Source organism: Pleurodeles waltl, chromosome 7 (assembly GCF_031143425.1).
Source record: "Pleurodeles waltl isolate 20211129_DDA chromosome 7, aPleWal1.hap1.20221129, whole genome shotgun sequence".
Taxonomy (NCBI): domain Eukaryota; kingdom Metazoa; phylum Chordata; class Amphibia; order Caudata; family Salamandridae; genus Pleurodeles; species Pleurodeles waltl.
The window spans coordinates 1347108800-1347136177 of record NC_090446.1 but is presented as its reverse complement, the minus strand read 5'-3'; the positions used below and the strand labels follow the sequence as shown (position 1 = coordinate 1347136177).

Sequence of the window (27378 nt, the reverse complement as noted above, 5' to 3'; positions counted from 1 at the left end):
CATATTAATTTGTTCCCAGGGAGAATTGCCAGACCCAGTTGAAACGGGCAGGGAAAACGGGCAGGGGCGTAGCTTCAGGATGTGTGTTTTGGTGTGACATGCCTCAAATGCACTCTCGGTTTGGTAGTTACGTCTGGGGGCCATGAGTCGGTTCTGCTATGTCTGTCTTTTTTTCTCATTTCACTAAGAGTTTTTAACTTTATTGTTTTATTTTGTTGGGGTGGAAACTTGAATGGGTGCAGTACTACCATTGGAGAGCTGCATCAGTCTCAGGTTTCCAGGCATACTACTGCCAACCAAACACCCAAAACGTGATGGCATGAATGCTTGCAAGTAGTCTAACCCGTGGCAATCACTCGGGGTAGCATTCCCACTCATCGTTTTTCACCCACTGCTCCACTCTAGACAGAGGCCCACCTAATTCAAATCAGTACTGACCCTGTTCTTCATGGAAACAGTCCATTCCAAACCTTGGACTTCTTACCACTCCATCCTGAACCTCACTGCATTTTTAGTTGAGAAATTTGAGATTCCACCCCCCACCAAATCTAACTACGCTATGCCTCTTATGATGTTGCGGGACATGCAGACCTGCTGTGCAGTAGAACATGTGTAGCTTGGTCTTACATTTTGTCCATTTCTTTGTGTATGCATTCACCAGACAACCTGCTGAAAGTAGTGTTGTAAAATCTCCCCATCTGCCTCCAGGATTGAAAGGAGAAGCACAGGGGACATGTACGGAGAAAGAGGCGGAGGCATGATATAATCTCATCAGGTGTCTCCTTTACAGGAAAACATACCAGGCCTGATAGGATGATAAAATAAGCGGCCAATCGATGCATGAACACAGCACCAGGAACTTTTTCGTCTACAGATTTTTATTAGGCAGGCACTCAAAGAATGGCATGAAACGGATTCTACCCCAGCACTACTAGTCTTCCAGAGATAGCAGCTCCCTGTGGTTGTTGCCCCATTGTGGATTGGTAGCAAAGACCTAGTGCTGGAACCCCGCTCCTTGACGTCAGCCAGTGCTGTGCCTATCTGTCCCCGTCCCCCAGGGATGCAGCAGTATGAGACTGCAAGTCTCAATGCATCAATATACCCAGCAGCTGTGCGCTAGTGTTCGGTAATTTCTCTTTCGATGACAACTTGCAAGTGATGCCAACCAGCAGGAAAGAGAAAACAGTTTTTCCCAAAGTGTCTGTCTCTAATGATGAATGTACCCAGAGGTCTGTGATCACCGGCACAACTGCCCATGACCAAGCTTTAAACATGTGATACACAGGGTGTACAGCAGTATTTCGGTAGCGGTATGGACAAACATTGGTTCACTGAGTTGTCTGAGACAGTTACCCCTCTACCAGAAACCCCCAGGTTTCTGAAGTGAAAAAGTAAATCATTTTTTCTTCGGTTTGAGCCCAATGTTTTGGAATGTTTTGCCGATGCTCCTTCCAACCTCCTGCTTCACTTTTTTTCACAGATATTTGATTCAAATGGAAGGTATAATGTTCAAATCTACCTGACTTTGTGTTATCTTTTTCCTCATTTTTAGGGATTTTATGTTGGTAATTTACATTGAAGTGTTCATATAAATTGTTTTAGTTTACCTGTTTGTTTAACGTTTGGCACCACCAAAAAGTTTTCCAACATTAACAATGCACAATATGTAAACATGAGGGCATTCTCTTCTATGGGTTTTGGCGGGAGGAGTCAAGAACCCAATCATAGGTCTCCCACAGCTGCAGACACACAAGCTATGAGCACCAGGCAGTATACGCGTGGGCTGCCCCAGTTTCATGTTACTGTTAGAACAGATTAGAAAGCTACAGCACCACAACTCCGTCCCACAATACAATTTCCGCCCACGCCCACAGCAACAACATGATACTTTACTGCTGTTGGGTCCTCAGTCCGTTCTTCAGTAAAAACTCTCCTGTGGCTGGTGGGCAAATACCACCAGAATGGACTCAAGGCAGGCCTTATGTTTCACCTGAGTCCATGGCAGTGCTTCACTTCTTTACAAAATAAGTGCTGTGGCCCAAGGTTTTACATAGTATGCATCTGCAGCTTACACCATGACTGCCCTGCCAGTGCTGCAAAATGCCAGCACCAATAGCCTGGATACATTGTTATTGTGTTTTAGCGCATATTGAAATGCTAAAACTAATGTGGTCTGCTGAAAATACGCAGACAGCGCCATCATGAGATGGACTGTCATAAAAAGGTGCTGGTGCTTATAATCAAAATCCTGCTCCGAGCATGGCAAACACTGGCACAAATTAAGCATTGGTTCATGGTAGTTCAACCTGGCAACTCATTAGGCATGGATTCACAAAGTCCGACCAAGGGTTTCCTCACACATAATTCACATGTGCTGAGCTCAGCAAGTCATTCCAGTGACCCTGTGTACATTAGGGACCCTATGGGATGTGCTCACCCCATTAACCACCACTACTTTCCTAACCCCACTGCCACTTAAGAGGTGGGCAAGCAAGGGCTGATTCAAGAAAGCACTTATGGGTATGGAAAGTGGTATTACATGTATACTCTTACATACTCTCATATACCTTCGTGAATCAACCTCAGAGCAGTAAACCTCGCACCACCAAAATATCAGTGGCTGCATGGGTCCCTGCCCAAACACCACAGCCTGGCTGGTAGTGGCTATATAATGTTGTCTTCAGGAACTTGGGCCCTCATTTATGAGGTTTTGCCATAGCGGAGTGAGGCAAGTCACTTTGCAGCACTGCCCTGCATCAAAAGGAAAGGGCAGGAATGCTCTGTATTAAAGAAATAAGGCGCATTCCTGTCCCTTCTGACTGCACCGGTGCACACATTGGTGCCTAGCGCCAACGCAGACGATGCACTGTTGGCACAATAGTTTCTGGGCAGGAAGGGACATCTTCCTGCACAAAAACAATGATTGGGGGCATTTTCCTCTTTCTATGGGTGCTGCAGAACGCAGCACACATAAAAAGGGGAAAAAACAAGTAGAAATAAAATAATTTCTCCCTGTCACACCTCCCCGGGGGAGGCGCACAGTTTTGACGCATTCCCAGGTGTACAGTTTCTTGTAGATCTGGGAGTGTTTCAAAAGATGGGTATTCCGTGGGAAAACCCACTGCAACGCCTCTTGACGTAGAGAAAGACCCTGCTCCCTGTCTATGAGGCCATGCAAAGCCTCGCAGGGCAGCTTTGCGTCGCCTTATAGATAGGGTTGAGAGGCTTGTGCCACCAGAGCGCTATAAAAAGTGACTCCCCAGCGGCGCAGGCCTCTTGTAAATTAGGCCTCTGGGTCCCAGTTTTTGTTCAAGCCCATAAGAGTAAAAACACCACCATAAGCGGTGGAGGATTTTAACTCAACATTAAGGTTAAAAGTCCAATATATAACTTTACACTTTTAACTCGACAGAACAAGAGCAGCAATCACAGGGATAGGGAAACAGGAGCACGTGACAGCAAAAGCAACGACTTAGTACAGTCTGTTCAGCAATCGCCAACTGCAACTGACCGTAACTACCACCCGCTCCACGGAGCTGCCCTAACTGCCCCCGTCACCAGCCGGGATGTCTCTGGGAGTGAAATGCCTACATTCTCACCACCCTGCTCTGTTCAGCCTTGAAAATGTGCACCACCACATCTGGCCGGCAAGGCGTCGGCGTAACTTAAAATGTCGCCCCTTCCCCTGAAGATTGGGAATAGAGGCACCTGAGTTCCCTATATTTTACAGGAATTCGTTGACCTTGGGTTGAATAGGGGGCCCCTGGAGCGTGTTGAGGGGGCCTTCGTTACGCCCCTGGGGCACGGGTCTTAGCCATGGATGTGACGTGAGAGGAAACCTAAATAAAGTGCCCAAAACTGCCTGCAGGTGAACTCAAAGCTCTGTAAAGCGCACTGAGCCACGTTAAGCAGCTTTAAGCGTTTAATAAAACAAACATAAATCCATTGTGGCCATGCATTTGTACACATAACCACATAAATGAATTGCTGCTTCTCTGGCTCCGAGGGAGGGTAAACGGATTAGATACTTCGCGCCATACTGGCGTTTAAGGATATTTTTCATACAGGCTCTGTCACCCGGAGGCTTACGCGGCGACAACCAATGGCAAACAATGCATCCCAGTGCCCTTCGACCCTTATCGCTGCACGGTTGCTACGGCAACAGCTAACCATCATGTAGCACGGATCGGTTTCTTCACTGGTACCCAGTTCAGTGATGGGCGAAGAAAGATGATCCTGTCCAAGCCAGCGTGGTCACGCGAGGTTCTCTGTTTGATGCGTATTGCGCTGAGAGTCTGGAAAATGCATTTCAGAAACGCTGGGCCCCGTTGCAAGTTTTGTGTTAATTTACACATAAATTGCCCCTCCCTCCCCCTAAAAAAAAGATCTATATTGCGGATCATTTCATGAAAAATTTACATAATGTGTTTCAAGTTGTCTTTTTGAAAAAAATATTCGTGAGTGAAATCAGGCGTTCACAATTCAAATAAAACGCATTTTTTAAACTCAGTCTGGGAGAGTCTGTCAGGTTTAGGGGCGTAGGCCCTCATGGTTAGGTAGGGTATTTCACCTGTAGTGATAAATCTGGTACAATTCAGCATATTGAAATTACAAGTCCCTCCTAGCCTTTTTAACGGGTCTGCAAACTTTGCGCCCATTAATTCCAACCCCAGAGACACCTGCGGGTGTTAAGCAAATGCACGTTAGCACTGGTTAGCAGTTGTAAAATGCCTAGAGTCCTAAAGCCAACAAAAACAGGTCAGAAAAAAGGAAGAAGAAGGCAAAACGTTTGGGGATAACCCTGCAAAAATGGCAAGGTCCAACAATCGGGTATCAGTCAAAGCCCTCCCTGTGCAGTCTGAAGGCTGCACATAACCACCATCCTCCCCAGTGCTTGATTTGTAAAAGAATGAGTGCTGGTGCCAAAGCCCTGCTACGAAGCTTGCTGCTGGTGCTTCTATATGTCAGTGCTCTGCATACCAACCTGCATAGCCTAGAATCCACCTCAAACCTCTTTAATCAACTATCAGCCATCAGACACTTCTTGCAGGATCCTGCTTTCCCCTGTTGTGATAATTTCCTACGTTTCCCTTTGTTCTTGTTTCCCCTTTGCACGTTTACCCCTCTTTTGCTCCTGAGAAATGTCAGATGAGTTAGGAAATAGCTACCCTGTAGGCTTCTGTTTGTGGCATGTAGTGCTGTAGATTCACATACTGTGCATACTCCTGCCATCTAGTGCTGGGCTGAGACACGTACAACTTGTTTTTGCTCTAAGATGTTTTTTTGAGTCACCAGGTACAGTGACTCCACCTATGTCCGGTAACACATGTGGGCATTGCATATCCATTCTTAGATTGTTTTTTTTCAGTACAGTGGACGAGGATGTAGATGGAGCATAGAGGTAGTGAAGAGATGACCATGCAGAGTAAAAGTAAAAGATAACATCATCTGCAAAACCCAAGTGACCAGAGAGGAGGGTAGGCGCATGTGAATCTACAGCACCAGATGCCATGCTTACATGGTAAGTAACATTTTTAATTTGTGGCATGCGTAGCTGTAGCTAAACATGCAGTGCATAGACTGTAAAGCAGTTCTACCAAAAGCAGTGGCTTAGCCTGAGGATGTGGCAGAAGATTGATAAAGTGTGCGCAGTACAGTCTGGCCAACATCAGCTTGCTAGCAGGCAAAGACATCCACACAGTAATGCTTAGTATATGTGTGCAGGGTAGACCATGTAGCTGCTTTGCAGATGTCAACTAAAGGAATGTTACCCAGAAAAGCCATTGAGGCCACTTTCTTACAATTGAAGTGGGATCTGGGAGTGACAGGCAGGGGTATTTTGGCTTTAGCATAACAGGTCTGTATGCATGTAACGATCCAGGGTGCAACATCTGCTTTAGAAACAACTTGCCCTTTGTGTGGTTTGGAAAAACACACTATGGAAAGTTGCGTTTTATGCAAGGGTTTTGCTCTGTCAGTGTAGTACATGAGGGCTCCTTTGCCATCCAAAGTGTGCAATGCAAACTCTGCTACAGACTCTGAATGTGGGAAGAACACCAGGAATTCTATTGTTTGGTTGAGATGAAAGCTAGAGACTACTTTAGGTAGGAAGTTGGGGTTTGCCCTCAGGACTACCCTTTTCTGATGCACCTGGAAGAAAGTTTCTTCCAAGATAAGAGCATGTATTTTACTGTCACGCCTGTGGGAAGTTATAACTACAATGAAACCTACCTTCCAGGAAAGGAGGCATTTGTGGTGGGATAACCCGTTTTAGGCCTTCTATGACAGTCTCAATGACTGGGATTCTGAAAAGTAAAGTATGCTTTCTGTTTTGTAGGTAAGCAGCCACTGCAGCTAAATGTTTGATAGAAGTATATGTAAGGTGTTACTTCTGTAAGTGAAGAAGGTAACAGACAATATCCTGTGCAGAGGCTGTGAGAGTGTCAATATGACTAGGGAGACATTAGTGTATGAACCATTTCCACTTGGACGTATAGCAGGCTCTAGCTGTGGTGCAGCGTTCTTCCTTCACAGTGGTCATGCACCCTGCAGGGAGGTTAAGGTAACAAAATTCTAAGACATCAGGAGCTAAATCGCAAAATTGAGCTGCTAAGAGTTGGGATGCCTGATAGTGCCTTGGTTTTGACAGAGAAGGTCTGGCCAGTTGGGGAGCTTCTCGTGAGGGACTAGTGAGAGTTTGAGCAAAGTGGTGAACCAGGGCTGGGGTGCCCAGGGTGGAGCTACTAGGATCAGAGTGAGGGATGTCTGCCTCAGTTTCTGAATCATGAATGGAAGGAGTGGGAGAGGCGGAAAAATGTAATCAGATATCCCTGACCAATTCATCTATAGTGCCTTGCCCATGGACTGTGGGTGTAGTAGCTTGGAGGTCGAGCTTGGGCATTTTGCATTTTCGGCAGTGGCAAACAGGTCTATCTGCGGGAACCCCCAACAATGGAAGTACAGTAGTGGGGCATGGGGTTGGAGTTTCCATTGGTGGGCTTGTTGATTCATCCTGCTGAGCAAGTCTGCCAAGTTTTTGTCCATCCCGGGAACGTACGGAATGAGGAGATGCACATTATTATATATCATCCATTGCTAAATGCTCGGGGATAAAATAGACAATTGGAGTGAATGTGTGCCCCCCCTGCTTTTGTATGTAAAACATGGCAGTTGTATTGTCTGTCCTGACCTAGACTACCTTCTGTTGGATGAGGAGAAGAAATGCCCTGAGGTCAGAAGTATAGCTAAGAGTTCTAGGTACTTGATATGGAGGCTCTGCTGGGCAGGTGTCCAAACCCCTTGGATTGTGTGGTGTTGTAGATGTACCCCCTCCAGCTGGTGAGCAAGGCATCTGGTGTGATGGTCTCCTGCGGAAATGGGTTAAGAAAATGCCATCCTTGCAAAAAGTTGTTTTCATTCCACCACTGTAGAGTGCAATGAGTACGGCCCCAAATCAACACTAGACCTTCTCAATGACCCTCTGCCTGAGACCACTGCGCTGCTAGGCACTGATGTAATGGACACATGTGTAACCTGTAATGTGGAACTATGGTGATGCAGGATGGCATCATGCCAAGTAAGCACATAATAGTCCTGACCATTACCTGGCGAACTGGCTGAAAAAGAGGCAGCAGCGTTTAAAAGGCCGGCATCCTTGCTGACCTGGGATAACCTTATCCTACTCTGGAGTCGAGAATGGCCCAGAGGAAGGGTTGCACTTGGAGAGGCTGGATTTCATTACGTTGATCTTGAAGCCTATACCATGAAGGAGATATATAATGGTTTGCATGTACGCTAGGCATTGTGGCTGCATGACACTCGTGATCAGCCAATCATCTAGATAAGGCTGTGAGGTGAGTAGCTACCATGGCCAGACACTTCGAAAACACACTTGGGGCTGTGGTGACCCAAAGGCCCTTGAAGGGAGGGTCAGAGGGAGAGGCCTTATGCATGCATCGATAGGCTTTGCCAGGATCCCACCCATGCCAGGCTCTATGTGCATGCGTTGTTGCCTTGTGTTGAGATATTCTTGGAGCCATTGGAGGATTGGTTGATCAAGACCCTTGAAGGCAGTGGAGGATGCAGCTACGGGTGGTGATCTGAAAGGAGCCTAGGATGGGCCCTGGCTCAGAGGAGTCGAGGAGTACTTTGGGTTGGTGGTCTGGGCTCCACGTGCTGCAGCTCAGTCATTTTCCGCTCTGAAGGCTTTGGATCCAAGTGTCTCAACTCCAATCGACTCACCTTGGTGGGTCTGAGCTCCAACAGAGGTTGAGAGGGCGTCTTCTAGGCTGGTGTTGAGATGGCAGTTGATGTTAACACACATGGCTTTGAGGAGGACTTCAGCGCCGACTGAGAGGAGGGTGTTGGGTCCTGCTCAGATGTTTGGTGCCAACCATGGCTATGAGGCACTAGTGGACAGAAACCTCTGATAAGGCATGGGAGCTAGAAGCTGGTGCCTTCCTGGTGTGAATGATATGCAGGAGAGTAGTACTCACTGCAGCAACCTTCAGCGGCAGGGTCGTAGCCAGTGGCAGCCCCTCTGCTTCAGCATCAGCATCTGAATCTGCAATTTCCAGTGCGAACGCCTCCTTCATCTTGATGCCAGAAATGGCCAGCAGCTGCAGGTCTATATTCCGTTCTCCAAAGAGGCTGAAAGTTTCTTTCTCCTTCTGATGATGTACCATGGAAGCTGAAGCGATGCACCATGCTCATTAAGTACAACTTTTTGCTTTAAAATGCAAGGCATGCCACACAAGAGTCCTCTTGATGATCAGGGAACAAACAGGTTGCAAACTTTGTGCAGGTCTGTCCTCACATATTTTGTGTGGCAAGCAGGGCAGAAAGGGAACAGCGTCCTTTCCATCACATGGACATTCTCGGTCATCGAAGTGATGGTGGTACGAGGGGCTGAGGCTTGTATCATAGGACTCGTTGACTGGGGGAAAGAGTCAAAGGAGTATGCGGCGGTGGAGACCGATGAGTATGCAGGATTATTAATTCAACCTGCAAGGAAGTGATTTGAGGGCCCAGTAAGAACACCACAATGTGGCGAACCGGAGCTCACATACGCACGTCTGACCCGGACAGCAACAGAAAGACAATATAACAGTGGAGCTGATGTCCACGCACATTACAAGAAATATGGGGAGTCGAAAAGACATCTTTTAACGAAAACAAGTTGTACATGTCCAAGTCCAGCACTAGATAGCAGGAGTGTGCACAGTATGTGTTTCTACATCTACACATGCCACAAACAAATAAGTTCTGGTCCATCAAAAATGAGTGCCTGTGGGCTCAACCAGCTCAAATTACGCACTGATTATATACCTTACTTCTTCTGAAACTTTCTCCACAGCAATCCCGCAGACACTTTTTGCCTTCTCAGAGCAGGTGAAATATGTCAGTTTTTTTTGCAATTATCTTAAAATAAAGCTCCCCAGTAAATTAGCCAGCAACTTCCTGTTTGAGCAGTCGTTCCCTTTTACAGGGGGAACACTCACATTAGCCAGGATATCATCCGAAGTTGTGGATTGCAGCACCCTGGAGTCCAGAACCAAATTCCAGTCAACTCCTAATGAGTGCCAGAGAAGGTTGCAGAGCTGTGCCAAGCCGTGGTCAGATTTTCTTCAGCCTTAATTCCTCTGAGGGCAGTACTTCTGTTTTAGCCGAGACAATCATGTGTCAGATGTGTGTGGCACGAGTCTCCCAGTAATGCTGGTCATTGGTGGATGAGTCTGTTAGAAAGTTACCCAATTTTCCAATAAAGCAGTACCTCAACCAACCGTGTTCTAGCTATAATGGGCTTAGAATTTAAGCCCATTATGGCTGGAAAAGGGTCAGCTACTAGAGTATCTAGTGATTGACTATGCCACACCTGAAAAGCATTCAGAAGTTCAGGGCTATCAGGGTATTACCCGATATTTGATTAGCCCTCAAAATGTGTCCCCCTTTTGATTTCCATATCCCAATGACGAGACTGCACAGTTGAATATGCATTTGTGTTTCTGGACTTATCCAATCACACACCCACTCGTTGTGTTTTAGGAGTGCCAGTAGTGATCTGACACTACATTTCTTAGACTTTTTCTCTCCATTCATGGCCCCACAAATCTAGTTTGTTCAAAGCACATCTTTGATAGTAGAAACCTGTTCCTCCTCTTGGGATTACATGCCTCCAGTTTCCTTTCTCTGGTAGGTGTACTATGCCAACATAAGACTTTCTCCAGTAGCGCACTTATTTTTAGTGACAACAAAAATATTGGGGCTCATTACGAGTTTGGCGTTCTGACTGCCATACCGCCGCGGTGGCAGCCACCAACAGACTGCCACGTTGGTGGTCATACAGACCGCTGTATTACAAGTTACACAGCCAGGCCTGCCAAAAGACAGCCAAAATCCCGATACCGCCAGTAGTCTGGATGGCAGGAAAGAGGAAGTCTGACCACTGCCAACCAACCAACGCACCTATTACAAGCTGAAAATCACCATGGCGGTCTTGCCATGGCGGTCTTCCAATGGTGGTGCGAACCCCGGCAACCGCTGCTCTACACAGTAATCCACAACACCACATTGGATAGAATTGAAAACAACCCAGCTGACAGACACTCAACCAACCACACTATTAAACACACTCTTACACATACCACAATCCTTTGCATCTTGCACGCCAAACACAGACGCCAGAGCGCCATCAAAGCAAACCAAACCAAAAATTAGGCACCCCACCATCTCACACAAAGCACATATCACATATCCTCACAACACTCCCAACACACATATTTTCACCTCATCACACTATTTACACCACAATCCCCTCATCACACAGCACTTACAAATTATTTTCCTCATTACTTCTTAACCACCATCATGTCACCACAAAAACATCCCTGTTTCACAGATGACGAGTTGAGAGTCATGGTGGATGAAATGTGTGTGTGTTCTGGCTGAAGTGTGTGTGTTGTGAATGTGTGTGTGTTTGATTTGCAGTATGCAAGCGTGTGTGTCTGGAAAGATAGGTGTAGGTGCTGGCATTGGTGTCCCCCCATATTGTGTTTGTTAGCGGTAAAAAAATGTTATTCATGTTATTAATACAGGTAGGTGTGTGTACTTACTGTTGGTGTCGTCCACGTGGGTGTTGTACCCCTTGTATTTCGGCGAGCAGGAGCTGCTGCATCACGTTTAGGAATGGCTCCATGGCAGCTCCCGACATGTATTGCTGTCTGCAGGTGAAAGTCTTCCTGTGAACTACTCCTTTCTGCCTTCTGGAACGTGGTGGTTGGACCACAGCGGTCACATTGGCGGTGTGCAGCCTCGTAACAGGTCCGGGGGAAACATGGTCTTCACCGGCCTGTTTATGCCTTCAGAAGACCGCAGCGGTCTGTGCTACCTGGCAGCAGTGGCAGTGCTCTGGCAGTCTTCTGTTTCCTTGGCTGCCAAACTCATAATATGGCACTCTGCTCCGCGAGTCACGGGACCGCCAAACTTGTAATCAGGCCCTTAGTATTCTAACTCCAGTCCCAAACATATGGGAAAAGTGCATATGTTGGGAAAAGTAGTAATGCGTAGTTTAATTCCAATCCCATACAGAGTGGAAAAGTGTGTATAGTGAGGTGTTTTGCTTTAGTATTCTAACTTCAACCCCATGCACATTGAGAAAAGAGCATGTATTAGGGAGTTTAAAAAGTATTATCATAACTCCAATCCCAAACACACTGGAGAAACTGCATATATTGGGAGGGGTAGTCCAATTTACCTTTCTAACTCTAACCGCATTTTTATAAAATTCACAAAGGGGAAAGGGTCCTAAAGTGACCTTTTCCCTTTTGCGATTTAGGTTACCACCCAAACTTGGGGTTAAAATAAGTTACTTTTTTTGTGACTGGATTTTAGTCACAAAACATTGGTACACATGATACAGATTCTGTACTTGAAAGGGATGCCTGCAACACACGTCTTCCAGATGCTGATTTTGTATCCATTTGGAATCTAATTGTGGGAAATGGAGAACATTTCCCAACTCCTAACATGGAGTTATTACAAAGGAAAAGACATTTTAAAAGCAGTAAATGCTGAATTTCAGCATTTACACAAGTTAAAATGCTTCACACATTTGATACCTAGTATGGTGGTGATTATCGGTTCAACTTAACTGCTACAGCAGAAACCTGCCTTCATGGAATGGAGTATCTTGCAGACTTCTACAAAGGCCAATAATTGCTCATAGATTGCTCCCTCTAAAAGCTTGGATAAAGAGGTACATGAGATAGGTCGATAGTATGCATGAAAATCTGGATCGAATAATGGTTTCTTCAGAAGAGGTGTTACAGCTGCAGACTTCTACTCTTTTGGAGTTATTAGTGAGGTATTGATTATGTGCTGAAAAGATTTTGTGAGTATAGTATGCTAACTTTGCAGTGTTATTTTCAGATCTGTATTTTTGGTTATATTGTTGCCACTTTGTTTTAAGAATAGGGGAAGTACTTAGTCTTCAATGCTGCTCTAAACAGCAGTGTTTCTGTCATAACTACATAAACTTCAAAGAGAATCAGGCTTTATCCTTTTTGACATAGGTTCATAGTCCCGGGGCTGTGATTTCTAATGTAACCATCAAGTGCTTGGTTTAGCCTCCAAATGGTAAATAAGGGTCTTAAGATATCATTTGGAGGAGTGATCACAGGCACACTGGCTCCTATCAATGCTTCGAAAGAGAGATTTCCCCAGTTTAATGACATCTTGTAACCCTTGCTGGATTCCTGGCGTGTAGATATTAACTCAGTTAACCACATGAAAAGACCGACAAGATGGTCTGACCAAGGGAATGGAATAGGTTTTCCCATGGAATACAAAGTAGTAATTGACTCGATAATGTCTAAAATTATTCAGATGTGTCAGTTATTGTCATGCCAAACATAGCAAACATTCCTAAAAATGGATTTGCTGTTGACACAGTGGGCTTATCAAAGTGAAATTATAAATGCCCTATAACTATTATATGAGGGCATTAACAATCAGTGTTGATACCGTGCCTGTTAATTTTGCCAGTTATGCTATTGAGGTGTCCTTAGGAGGAGGCTGGTTGACCAGTAGAATATTACAATTGTTGGACTTGGACATTGTGATTTTAATGTACATTGTTTCCAACTATTCATGCTCTGTGATTCCTGTTTTTAAAGGATGTACTATAAAATAGTTTAACAACTGCCTAGCCACCCTATTTGTTGAGCATGTTGCCTAGTAAATGCTTTTAAAACATGTTTCAGAATAATGATTAATTCATTGTGTCACGGCCCTATTTGGTGAGCGTAATAAGCATAGTTCTATGGGATAAGATGAGAAAGGACAGGTTCACAGTTAATCATTAACCATGTCTTAGCTCAGTGCTGCAAAGAACATTAAGAACATATTTAAAGACTTAGGGCCTCATTACGAGTTTGGCAGTCAGACCGCCAGACAGCAATGATGGCAGTCTTTCGAACAGTCCCAGGTCGACGGTCCCAAGACCGCTGGATTACTAGTTCCCCACGGGCTGGCGTGACTGGCTTGGGGAAGCAAGTGGCAGTATTATGGAGCTACTGCCGGCCATGCATCCCTACCTGTCATCATGACGGGCAGACTGTGCCCATGCACCACATCATGCACAGTACACAGTGCGTCCCAGAGCCCCAACTTTTTGGGAGGATCCACAATGGCACCAGCTTCACCCTCCATGGGGCCATACCCTCAGAGGCTCACATTTTGGACCCCTTATCTGCCTGACTGCTAAGCTTTCCATAGCAGTGGGATCGCCATTGAAATCTTGGTGGTCCTGCAGGCCGTAGTGGATATGGCAGTACCAATGCTGAGATCTCCAGCATTGGCAACAGCAGTCAGGACCGTCGCGGTCCCTGCCGCACTGACTATAGCGGTGCCTGTGGTCCACTGGCGGTCTTCTGGCAGTCCAACCACCAAGCTCATAATCCGGCAGTCCGACCGCCCGTTGTAGTCATAGTTGCAGCCTCTACCATGGCAGTCCCAGGACCGCCAAACACATAATAAGGCCCTAAATTTCTTATAATTTCTTATAGAGGAACAACTGTCAAAGCAGACTAAGGCCCTCATTATGAACATGGCGGTTCGGCCGAACCGCCATAAAATAAACATGGTGATCGCCGCCAGTGGCACCCGTCACATACTGCCAGGCTCCCGCCGTCAGGCAGCCTGGCGGCGGGATGAAACACCATCCGCCAGGAAAAGGCTGGCAGAGTGGGTGCCCTGGGGGCCCCTGCACTGCCCATGCACCTTGCAACCAGCATGGGCAGTGCAGGGGGCCCCGGTGCAGAGCCTCGTCACGCAGGTCACTGCCCGATTTTCGGGCAGTGATCTGCATGACGGGTGCAACTGCACCTGCCACACAGAGGCATTGACGGCAGCTCCATGTGGAGCCGCCATCAATGTCCCGGCCGAGCCTTTCTGTGAGCCGGCGGGCGGAAACAAGGTTTCCGCCCGCCGGCTCACAGAAAAGTTCATAATGTGGCCGGCGGGGTTCCGGGGTCGCTGGCGGTCAGTGTTTTGACCGCCAGCATGAACACGGCGGTTATTTCCACCGTGTTCATAATGACCGCCTAAGTGTTTAATAGCATGCATTCTGATGGGCAAGAGTTCTTTAACTACCCAAGGTTGTTAGTAGGAGCTACGAGCCAAGCACTCCCTACGTTTCGCAATGACAGTGTTGTGGAGATTTCTGCTTTAAAATGGCAGTGCTATCTTGGTTAAGCACATACTCAAGAGAAAATGAAACCAGCATTTTAGGGAAATATCTGAGCTCGATCTTACCCCTTTACAGTGGTGGCTCCTTCATAAGGGCGAAGGAGCTAAGGGCTAAGCCAGCAGATGAAAGATAAAAGGATTATTAATTATTGTTTTATCTTTCATCTGCTGGCTCAGCCAGCAGTGTGTTCAGGGCAGGGTGGGGCTGGGCCATAGGAGGTGGGAAGGAGGGGAGTGGAGTGCACTAAGTGCGCATGTGTGTTTTGCCGGCCGTCTTAGGACAATAACTAAAGCGGCTCATAGAACATTGAAAATTCATTGTCTTACACTGGCACTTTGATATCCTCCCTACAGTGGCGCCAAATATTGAGCACACTTGCATAAAAGGGCTGTTCTATTACTACTTTGGAGAAATGACAGCGATAGTTAATGTCACTAGAGAATCAAATCCATGAAAGAACTACATTTATATTAAAAATCACAGAAGAAATTCAAGTGGTTTGGAAATGTACAATGATCAACTACTGATATTATCAATAAACATTAAGTTTGAAGACAATATCTGAGAACCAAGTGATCTATCACTGAGAAATTCAACTTGTGCGCTTTCCTTCAGCCCCTCACAAATCTTTCATGTTTACGTTTATGAAAAACGGCAAAGCAAGGCGGTTTGAGCAGAGGCTGGCAATGACCTGCCAAACGTTTGTCTTTGCCCAATACTTCTAGAAGGCATATGGTATATGCTACCAGGAGATGGGTGATTATTGTGAAGCACTAACATATATAGTGATTAGACTAAACTGCTGGTGATAATCCTACTTTACTTCCAGATAGGGTGATTATTTACCATACTGGACTATACCATGTGCTGGTACCAGTGCTTAATTTGTAAATAAAAAGGTGCTGGTGCCCAAAACCCTCCTCTGAAACACGCGGCTGCTGCAATTAAATGTGTGAACACGGAATACTGAGGCAGCGTTATCCTGAAGCCATCTCGGGCCTCTTCAATCCATGTAAAGTCACTCCCTGCCCCTTCAGCTCACTCTTGCAGCTTTCTGCTTTCTCCCTTTGTGAAAGCTTTTTCGTTTTTCTCTTCCTCCGTCTTTCCCATATGTGTCTTTTGCTCGCAGCAATTGCTTGAGGCAGAAGAATAAGCGCCGGCCCTCAAAAATAAGTGCTGGTGCTCAGCACCGGAAATAACAAGCACAAATTAAGCACTGGCTGGTACCCAGAAGTGACTATTGTCCTGTCCTGCTGATGGGGTGATCACCGCACAATACTTACAGACATGGAGTGATATTGTACATGACTGGTGGACCTTCGTGTCCTTTTTCCTTACCAGCTCTCTGGGATGTTTTCCTTGTAACCTTAGGCGAGCCGAGCTCTCTTCTAGCTTGATTTAAGGCAATTTAACGCAATCTTCTTCTGCCCGTCACCAGCACCTAGATGGGCACAGCGCACAGGTACCATACTCTGGGCTTGTTTGCATCTTACAAAATCTTTGATGCTTATGTGTATTGAAACGTAGGATGATTCATGCACAGTATTGGTAAACAGAGGCGGATAGGGATGATTACCGTGCATTACTGACAGCTCGAAGGGACTGCTGTACACTGCTGTCAAATAGAGATGTTACTGCATAATTCTGGCAGAAAGGGACGATTACTGTGCATTACTGGCAGCTTGGGGTGATTACTGTACACTACCGGTAAACAGAGGTGGTTTGTGTTCATTACTGGTACATAAGGACGATTACTGAACTCCACCCGCAGATGGTGTCGATTACGGAACACTACTGGCAAATAGAAATTAAGACTGTAAGACACGCGTAGATAGAGGCAATTAAAGGACATGCTTTGTCGAGAGTGGTAATAATTGCACGATCCTGCTAGATAGTGTAAGAATTGCTAATACTGGGAAATAGGGGTGGTTACTGCCCACTACTGGCAAATAGGGGTGATTATTTATATTAACAGCAGATGGGGGGGGGGGTACTGTTCACTAATGGCAAAGGGGAGTGGATACTGCGTACTAGAAGCAGATGAACGTGAAGTGGAAACCAGTGAGACTCATTTCAAAGATTTGAGGAAGCAGTGCAATGAGTGAACCTCCACTGAAGTACACCTGCCCACTGATGACGCGCAGAGGAGTGTGTGCACAGGCCCCATCAACCCCTGAGCACATAGTTACCCCTCCCTGCCTGGCGCGAGGCCTGAGAACTTTCCACCTCGGAAATCTGGCGCCTTCGGGACACGCCTGCGAGCCTTTAATAAGCTCGTTAATGTCGGTAATTTTATGCATGATCAGGCCCTTTCACCCTGCAGCTGGCAAGCAAATTAATGAACCCACAAGGCAACAAATAAAGGAAAACGAAAGCCGAAGACGGAAAGCATTCCTGAGCGTCATTGTTTTGTTAGATTTGATAAGCGAGGAACAATATTTGCAGTTTCAAACAAGAGTGGGCCCTAATGTCATTGTATGACAATTGAAAAGCGAAGTGTGCATTCACCTGTCTCGCGGAAGGACGCCAGGGTTTTCAGTGTTCCAGACAAAGTAGAAACTTCCCCACCAACCCCCAGTAAGATTTCCAGGGGTAGATAGTGGGGGCCCAAAATCTCCAAATCCAGCTGCTCCCCCAACCCAAATCCAGACATCACAATTTTTTGTCCCCTGAATCAGTGGTGCTGGACACTTTTCAGAGTAGGGATGCTGCTGTTACATCACTAAAGTCACAGGGATAGTGAAAAATCCAAGCACCACACAAATAAGCTTACGAGCCATGGCCATTCAGCAGGAGAGTGACAAGGATGTGGTGCATGGCTGCTGGTGCATTTTGGAGCATACTGTTGCAGATATATTACTAAATATGGTGTGGTAGGGCACTGTAATTTACAGTCAGCACACTTTCAATTGAAATGACCACAGTATTCGCATTGCCGTGCAGTTTTACTGATCAAACCACAGTGTGCAAATGGTAATATGTGAAAATCGGGTTTCACCATATATTTATCATTTGCACGTTACCAAGTATAGTGTCTTGATTTATTTTGATCCTCTTAAAATCTTTGTTTCCATCACTCTTCAGAATTACAAAAAATGTGCTTCATTTGTGGGTTCCTTAGCTGTTGATATATTTCAAAATATTTGTGAAGTTCATTTACAGGTATTTACATTTTGTTGTGTGTCAGAAAGAAAACTGACATCCTACAGCCTTTCATTTCACACTGCCTGTACCCCAACAAGATTGTCAGATAATTCATTTAACATAATGTTCTAACTCTGTAGGAAAAAGGACAAAAGTGAACACCAATCACCATCTTAAAAGAGTAAGCAGTAATTTGTCTTTAAACACACAGCAAATGTGTCAAGATAAACACAATTTTGAGGCATGTGTATTGCTCATTCACTCTCTGAACTCCAGTCTGGATATTTTGCAGGTGCTGCAGCCAGTGCTCAATTTGTAAATAAAAATGTGCCAGTGCCCAAAGCTCTCCGGTGAAACACGCGGCGGCTGCTACTAAATGTGCGAGCACAGAACAGTGAGGCAGTGTAATCCCAAAGCCACTCCCAACCCCTTCATCTCACTCTTGCAGCTTTCTACTTTCTCCCTTTGCAACGCTTTTCAGTTTTTCTCTTCCTCCGCCTTTCCCATATGTGTCTTTTGCTCGCAGTAAATGCCTGAAGCAGAAAACTAAGTGCCAGCCCTCAAAGTGCTGGTGACCCGCACCAGAAACCGGCTCAAATTAAGCACTGGCTGCAGGACCCCTGCTCCCCTACTTCCAGTACCTATGCCCGAATGAAGAACAGCCATGTGGAACTGAAATTGACTGGTCTTTGTCTGTTGTATTTCTCGATTCTGGGGAAAGATTCTCAGATGCTTGCCGACACTACTGGTAGATGGTAAATGCCAGCAACAGGGAAGCGAGAAGGTAGAGTGTGGAGGGCAGGGGGTGAGGTGAGGGAAAACTGTGGCCTGCCCAGGAGAGCGTTGTCTGAAGGTAAATACGAGCCAACTGTTTTGAGACCTGGTAATTTCAGGTCCAGAAACACTTGCCCTTTTGTAACATGGCAGAGCCCTCATACCCCTGATGACAGCACAGTACCATACTTGTCTTATGAATGGCATAGTCACAGGAGGAACAATGGTTCCCTAGGTGTGTTCACTTTAAATATGAACATTAATGAATGTATAAGCAACCAATCCACATGCGTGTCAGTGTTCTCAGATGGCAATTAAGAAATAATGTTAATTGTCCAATTTTCAGACATATATTCAGAACTCAATAACAAGTGCTCCGTGCTCCAGTGATCACGCAGTGAGTGAACAACATAGTGTAGTAGTGAGTTTAATACACAAAAAACAATGGAACAATAGTGCTTTTTTATAATGTTTAGGGTCTGAGAAATATAGGTCCTACAACAGTTCAAAACAAGTTAGTTCCTATTGTTATACTCCTTGATGGTGCTTCGGCCCTTGGTGAATGAAGCAAAAGCAGTCAATTAGGGGAAATGGCAAAATAACCAAATGGAAAATAAGAAGGGACTGGCAGGAAAAATCAGGGGGAGTCAGACAAGGAAATTGTCTTCTCTAAACAGTGCCCCGTTTTGACTTACAGAGTCACCTCAGGAAGCTTATGCAGAGTCATCTTCAATCTGGGACAACCATGACTCGTACGAAAATCTTGACCTCCATATGACTCGCTTACATTATTCGAGTAGTAGGATTGCAAAGGGGCAATCTACTGAAATGAAAGGATCTTGCCATTTTACCAATTCTTGCATTATCAACAATCATCAACAATAAGGATTCCAGAATGTTGCTTTGTTAAATGGTTTATGGTTGGGTTGTAAAGCTTATTGTGACATCATTTATAGATGGCTTATTTTATATTTACAGTTTCACACAGGTTATAGACCACGTCACTGATACAATTATATAGCTGTCAATTAGGGCTGGTGCTACTCTAATGCCTTCATGGACAGCAGCCTTACGGCACCACCACCATAAGAAAATACAAGAAAGCACCAAACTGCAACAAATTGCATGAAAAACTGGATTCTTGCCTAAGGAGAAGGAGCACTCAAGAGAAGCACTGTCACCTCGGAAAATTCTTACTTCAGCGTTGCTTTAAAGCGGATCTGAGTCATGTGTGAAATCATCTGTTACTGGCTAAAAAGTCAGGTCCGGGTGAAGGTGCCAAACACGACATGGGGCCACTTGACAGCTTTGCTAAGTGAGTATTTTCACTTGGCCTGGTACTACCTATCAGGATATTTTGCTGGTGTTGGGGTTATACAAGATTTCGTTCTTTGGCTTTATGGATGCACCAAAATTAGTATAATTTAAATGTATTCCTGGTTTGAAGTCCACATCCCGACACATTCTGGAAGCTACAGGACTTCTTTTCTTACAATGTATATGGCACCGAATCCTTCAATGGAGGATACTTGAAACATTAATCGTGAATCTACCAGATGTCTTTCAGTAGATCCACTATATGGCTAAAGGCTGGTCTGTCTAACAAAAAACATCAAACAGTCTAAGCAGGAATTTGGAACTTTGGTCAGCGAGGGGCACATTAATACCAATGTTCATGTGCAATGCAATTAATTTTAAAGGAAACCATGTACATAGTCTGTACTGATCTAAAATATTTGACCTGAATCTGGCATTCCTGAACCATTTGACACTTCTCATCCAAAGTGTCAGTGGAAACTTTGCTGAAGAAAAGAGTAACCACTGGAAAAATGCCCTCTTTTTTTAGGATCTCTTAGTACCTATCAGTTTTCAGAAGACTGGGTTTCCGTATCATCTCTACTCACAGGCCGTGTTGGCACTTTCTTTATTGACACATGCTGGTAACTCATGAAAGAAGTGCAAGCAGTGAGAGTCATTGTGGCTTTCAGTTCCTTATCAAGTAGCTATGAAATTCACATTCAAATGCAAGGCATAGAGACTACAACATTTCAAGTTCAAAGCATAGTTAATGCTGGTTGTGAAATGCTCAATATCACCTTAAAGATAAACCCTGTTAGGGTTAAATCATTAGCAGTGTGTAGTAATTAGGGGCCATATGTACAACCACATTTTCCCATAGACACAAAATGGGTAAAACCCTTTGATGCATCTGGCCCTAGATTTCATGAAGAGAGCCACCCATTGCCAACCCTAACTGCCAACTAAGAAGTGCCAATCCTGCCTGGTTCAAGAGGGAGAGCTGGGTATGAACTGTCTTGATTTTCTTAGTGAGGTATTCTTCAAAATTGAAGTATATGTCAGTGGAATCTAAGTTATCTTGCATTGCCTGTCAGCAGAAGGGTGAAGCCATCTAAGTTAATGTCCAATAGTTAGACGTGGCTATTACGATTTGTGGAGCTTTTGTTAAATAAGAGAATTCCATATTTTGAAGATGAGCTTTAGGTCATCATATAACTTCACATCAAGTTCTATAATACCTCAAGGCAGTTTTTGGAATTACTGAATTTTACGGGTTTAAGGAACTTTGAGTGTTGTTGGTGTATTGATGGATCTTCATGTTGTTGTTTTGAGTAAGGATGCAAGAGTTTCTATGTTGCGATTGAAGATGATACCTGTGGTATTCTGCAGGAGATTGTGAGTGTCTGGATCCTAACTACTGATAGTTGATAAAGTAGGATGTAAATCATTGCAGTTTTCAGGATATGGTTCATTACTCAGTGGCCAACTGTATGAAAGGCTGCAGAGGGCGAGCAGTATCAGGAGACATGGCTTGTTTCTGTCACTGGTGAAGAAGGCAGCATAAACCACTTGAAGAGTAGCTGTCTTCATGCTGCTGTGGATCTGATGCCCAGTTGGTAGTCCTACAGAGGACTGTTCTTGTTGACCTGTTTCTGTAGTGGGATGCAGACTGCTTTCTTGAAATTGTTTTTTCTATGAATTGTAATGGGTGATGGATTAGTCGTCTGGGTCATCAGTCAGCGTTTTCAACAGTGTGAGGATTAGTACTGTCAATTCAATTCAATAAATGCATTGTATGATTAGTTAAAATCGTTTACAATATTTTGATCAAGAGAAGGGTACACATTAAAATACAGCAAAACCAGCAATAGTGCCTGTTCCAATGCTAAAAAAACAATTATGTAATCAGCTAAAATATAGCAGCAACATATTGCAACCGTACAATATTATAAAGTGCTTAATTATTATCCAAGTACTGTACACACTGGGACGAAATACTTGTAGCTGATAAAATGCTGGCACGGGGGAAAAGTGCAAATAAAGTGTCCAACACGATTAGTGACACTCCGGAAACAAAAGGTGAATGTACTATACTAATTCAAAATCCAATCACGACCCGCCCCAAGGATACCGGCCTGACGTCACGTTTTGTTTTTATTCAGGGAGCTTTAAGTCGTCTCTGTTCAGAGATCTACATGTTATCTGGTCACCCGAAAAAGACATAATACTAGGGTGACCAGATTTTGAGGAGCAAATACCGGGACAGGTCAGACATAAAAGAAGGACTAAATACTACTCTCACTTTTATACCTGGCCTGTCCTGTTTTTTTGCTTAGCTTTGTGAATGTGTGTCTATACATGTGTGTGTGTGTGTATATATATATATATCTATATATGTATATATACATATATAGATATATATATATATTAATATATACATACACACACATTTACAAGACTACATCTATAAAATTAGCTTGACCTCCAACCCTGAACCCGCAACCCGCCCCCATCCCCCTCTCTCTGCTCCCCACTCTGTCTCTCTGCTGGGAGCAGACAGGGGACTGTGTTGTCTGAAAGTAACAGATAAATTACTTTAACTATCTCATACTTTGTAGGCATCTATTAAAGGAGAGCATACCTTTAACTTACGCTTCCCTACATGATCTGACCTTTGTCCTAAAAACCGGGACATTTATTTAATAACCTGACCTTTGTCCCAAAAACCGGGACATTTATCTAAAATTAAGAGAAGCGTTGGGACACCGGGACAGTCCTCTAAAAACTGGGACTGTCCCGGGAAATCTGGGACGTCTGGTCACCCTACATAATACCCCCGCTGAACCAGTGCAGTCTCAAACCCCACCAAATGCAGGATAGCCAGAACAATTCCAATTCCAACATTATCCATTCCCTGCCAGGAGCTTGTCAAGCCTTATTCGACTATTTTAGATGAGTTTGTATGAGGCTGATATATTTACTGAATTTGGCCAGCTCTTTGGGTTCGGTGATAGAGAGCACCAAGTTCATTGCCTCGTTATAAGTGGGAATTCCATACCCGTGGAACAGAGGTTTTAACAGATTACTTTAAGCTTGCAAAAGTGCCGGGCAGCACCAAAGTAGGTGGTTGAAGGACTCGTAGACGCAGAGTCTGCAGCTAACAATTTTAGATAGAGAGGTTCATTTGGAATTTTATTCTTTTATCTGTAAGCCCATATGTCTGGCAACCATTATTTAAAATCTATCTTAAGACAAATTTTCTAGAGTGGGTATCTGGGAAAGTTCGAAGGCTGAAGGGCCCATTGCCAATGTTGTGGAGGGGTATGAGGGTCTCTCTGTGGAGAGAAATGATAACGGGTGATTAAAGGATGTCGTTTTTCTGTGAGGTGGTCTTGAGTGACTTCAGGATGATGGCGAGTTTAGTGTGTGAGGAAAGGTTGCAGCTGTCTACCAGAAGATGGAACAGTAGGCAATGGAAGGTAGTTTAGTTGTTGACTTTGTGTTGTTGACTGATACTGAGACTTCGTTGATCTTGTGAATGAAGGAGTGATTGATGGCAATGTGCTCATCAAATGACTGAGGGATGTGAGGATCTTTGTGCAGACTAATACAGTGTTTGATGGACTATGGATTTGCTTCACCGATGGTGGTTCTGTAAAAGATTGCTTTTGTTAAGGTGATGAAGGCTCTGTGTATGGCATGGAGTGGCCCTGAGCTGGGTGATAGTCGTTGATCCATCTCCATTTATGTGGCTGTCTGCACATGGCCACTAGTTGACAATTTTTAAATTTTCTGGGTTGATGTGGTTTGGGGTATTGAGTTCTACATGATTTTCAGTGTTGAATTATAGATGTGGCAGTGTCTGGTGACATCCAGAATGGTTTAGTTGATCTTTGACAGATTGATGAGATGATCTTGGAGGACATTCGTGGGAAGGTTTTTGAAGGAGCAGAATGTGCATTTTTATGGTTGACCTAGATGCAGTGGAGTGGTGTACATGATGGACAATGGTGTTGTGAAGTAGTCCATCCAGTACTGGTGGTTGAGGTTGATGCGGACAGGATGAGATTGAAGGTGTTGCCTTTGTAAACTGTGGGTTTGGTGGGGTGCTGATTAATGGCTAGAGAATTAAGCACTATATTGAGTATTTGCTTCATGGCATGGGGAGGTTGAAGTCTCTGATGAATGTTGGGTGGGAGTGCTAGATGGAGGCAGAGGTGATGTGGTCTAAGATCTGTTCTATGAAGTTCTTGTTGGTCCTGGGAGTCTGTAGTTCAGAAGAAAAGGGGCTGATTAAGATGCTAAGAGTGGAAGTGGCAAGTAGGCAAGTAAGGCACTTGAATTGCTTGGGTGTTATTTAGTTGCTAAGGTTTAACCTCAGGATAAATAAGCATATTTTGGAATGTGGTGGCCAAACGGCCCATCAGGGCCACATCCATGCTAGAGTTTCATGATATTCACAATTCTTTTCCAAACTGTTTTTTATTATTTCTCAAACTAAGTGCAAACCCTTCCAAAATGCTGAAGGAAGATTGCTTTAATGGATGTTACAAATATCTTTCTGACAGATGTTGAATCTCCTATGCTTTATTCGTAGATGTTTACAGTAATTTGAAGGTTTCCAAAGAATGGCATCTGGGTATAATTCTCTTCTGGGAATATACTACCACAACTAAGGTAGGCATGTCCAAATATAATTAACAAATCTTTTCCCTAACTTGTTAGCTATATGCCTAAATTTAAGTAAAAGGGTATTCACATAAGTGATTGTCCGGAAAATATCAAACAAATCCAGTGCTATTCGGGTCTAGGATGCCCCTGTTTTGGATTAAGTTGGTGCATAACTCGGTGAAAAAGTTGTCCATGTTTCACGAATCCTATGTTCCTTGCATCAATTCGGTCCAAAGCAGAGCAGTTTTTAAGGCCATGGCTACTATCCGCAGGTTTGTTTACCATATTGCCCTGACCTTCTAAATTATAACAGATAGACCAGCATGTGGTTTTCACTCAGCCCACCAAGCATTACTCTGTTCGCCCATATTGATAAACGTAACATACCCTCACCAGGATTTCTATGTATTTTTTAAATAATTTTTTTGCAGTTTTATATATCAGAAACTCGACTCGAAGGTATTGGCGCACTTTACACGTGCACCAGTTATATTACACAAGGACACATTCATTGTTTTTCATTTTAGGCACAGGGAGATTAAGGGCCTAATTCAGAGTTTGGCGGAGGGGGTTACTCCGTCCCAAACGTGACGGATATCCCGTCTGCTGTTTTACGATTCCATAATATTCTATGGAAATCATAATATTTGTGACGGAGTAACCCATCCACCAAACTCTAAATCAGGCCCTTAGTGGTTTGCCCAGAATCACATGATGTTGAGCATACGCCAACTTGAACTTGATTCCCTAGTTACAGAGTCGGCACCTATGGCCTTAACGCCATATCGGCAGCCAACCGGCAGAACGGCGTTCTCCAGGGTCTGCTTACTGAAATCTGCCTGCTCGCATTCAGGATACCTCTTTATACATAGCTGATTACTCGGTAGGCTTAGATTGGTTATGTTTCCTTGTTCCTCTTTGGTGGTTTTAGTCTTTTGTGCAGTTTTAGTTGTGTTACATTGACAGTATCAACAGGCTTTTTGTACCTGGTGGTTAAGAAATATAAATAACTTAACTTCTTCTACCACATCTAAAACCTCTGGGACTCAAGACATTCCTCACAGAGCCATGTTCTTTGTTTAAAGATGCACATAGCAACACAAACTTAGCATTATCTATATAAATCTTCCCCAAAATCATGATGGCTACAGAATACCATGGCTTATGAGAACCCAGAAAATATACTTTTGGGTCTAGTGCCTCAAGAATACCCTTTCAAAAGGCAGCTCTATATTTTTCTGTCGAAAGGAAATCTTGTGCTGCATTCAGTAACCAAAAGCACACCCCTAAACACCTATTCTTGTCTATCCAATGAATCAAAAAACTCAACCAAAGAAAGTCGAACTTGACCACCCAGGTGGAATACATGTTAAAGAAGGATGCTAAGAATGGGGATGGCTTCATCAATCTGATGCCAACACAACCTTCGGGCACAATAACTTCCTGCACCAAATCAAATCAATACTTCCAACTGATGTGCAGGTCTTACACTCTAATCTGCCAGGTCTTCACTGCCTTGTATCCATCCCTGTTCTTGCCATTAGGGCTCATGTTATGTATAGGACGCATTATTCAGGTCTGTGCTACAGACAACCTTTAACTGGGTGTGCAGGACATAGAGTGGGTCAGTGTGCTCTATTACACTTAATGTGCTGTTCTGCACTGGTTCTGTGATTGGGTTTGTCAACTGTCTATTTTCCACTCCCACAACTTGAACTGTCCTGCCTGAAAGAGATAAATTCGGGACTTCTATACTTCTCACTGTAGATCCTGTAGCTCCTGTATCCACTAAGAATGAGACCTTGTATCCCATTACTTTTCCCTTCACAAAAGGTCCTCTCTGATCTACTTCTAGAGAAGCTGCAAGCATACAAGCTCCTTCATCCGAACTATCACTCATCCATTCTTCGTTTATTTCATCCTCACTATAAAATGGAAATTGGTGCACTGTGTTATTACTAGTCTTGTCTCTGACCTGTGACCTGCTGAGCAAGCATCACCTGTTGCTGCTCCATCGGGGCTTGAGGTATTTGCATTTGCTGTCTAGATACCATGGGAACCTGCTGCTGTATTGGTTGCAATTGGGTTAATTGTGCGCGTGGCACCTGCATTTACTGTACCGGTTAGAAATTCTGTCCTCGATTCTGAACGTTAGGAATAAATCCTTTCATTCTTGGGACTTTCACAGTTTGAAATGTACTGACATCACCTTGCTGAACAACACCATCCTGCACCATCAACGGACACTCCCACTTTCAGTGTCCCACGTTTCCGCATAAATGACACAGCTACATCTTTTTCATCCCCTGCATGTCATTCTGAACAACTACAGTCCCTAACTCCGGACTACGCATCATGTCAACTCCACATCTTCTACCTCTCACTTGAGGCTGAAACATAACAGCTCTCTGCTGCGGCGGCATAGGCGGTACCATAGCTCTCTGCACTCCTGTTTGAGCTGCCTTTATTTGCATCACCATCGCTTTCTCCTTCAACTTTTTCTGTTTTAATTCAATCTCGTCACTACAGTATTTTGCATATTGCAGTACCTCATCAATCGGTTTTGCCTGCCAGCAAATCAAATGACTCTTAATCATCTGCCCTACTTCTGGTCTCAACCCTTCGACAAATCTGAACACAAAATGCAACATGTCTTTTGGCTCAATTGCTTCCTTGCCACTGTACTCCTTGAATGCCTTTAACAATCTTTCATAATAAGTATGTATTGACTCTTTAGACTCCTG

General features: G+C 44.4%; 1 protein-coding gene across 2 annotated transcripts in view; it reads left to right on the top strand.

The window, feature by feature from the left end:
- The window catches only part of SYT5 (synaptotagmin 5), a 413979-nt gene that overhangs the window by 49163 nt on the left and 337438 nt on the right, over positions 1 to 27378 (top strand). The window contains exon 2 of one of the 2 annotated variants that reach the window (XM_069200754.1): positions 24561 to 24640. The exons of the other annotated variant lie outside the window; for it this stretch is intronic. The gene's annotated coding sequence lies outside the window, so the exon portion shown is untranslated. The remainder of the gene's footprint in view (positions 1 to 24560; positions 24641 to 27378) is intronic. 2 annotated transcript variants of the gene reach the window in all.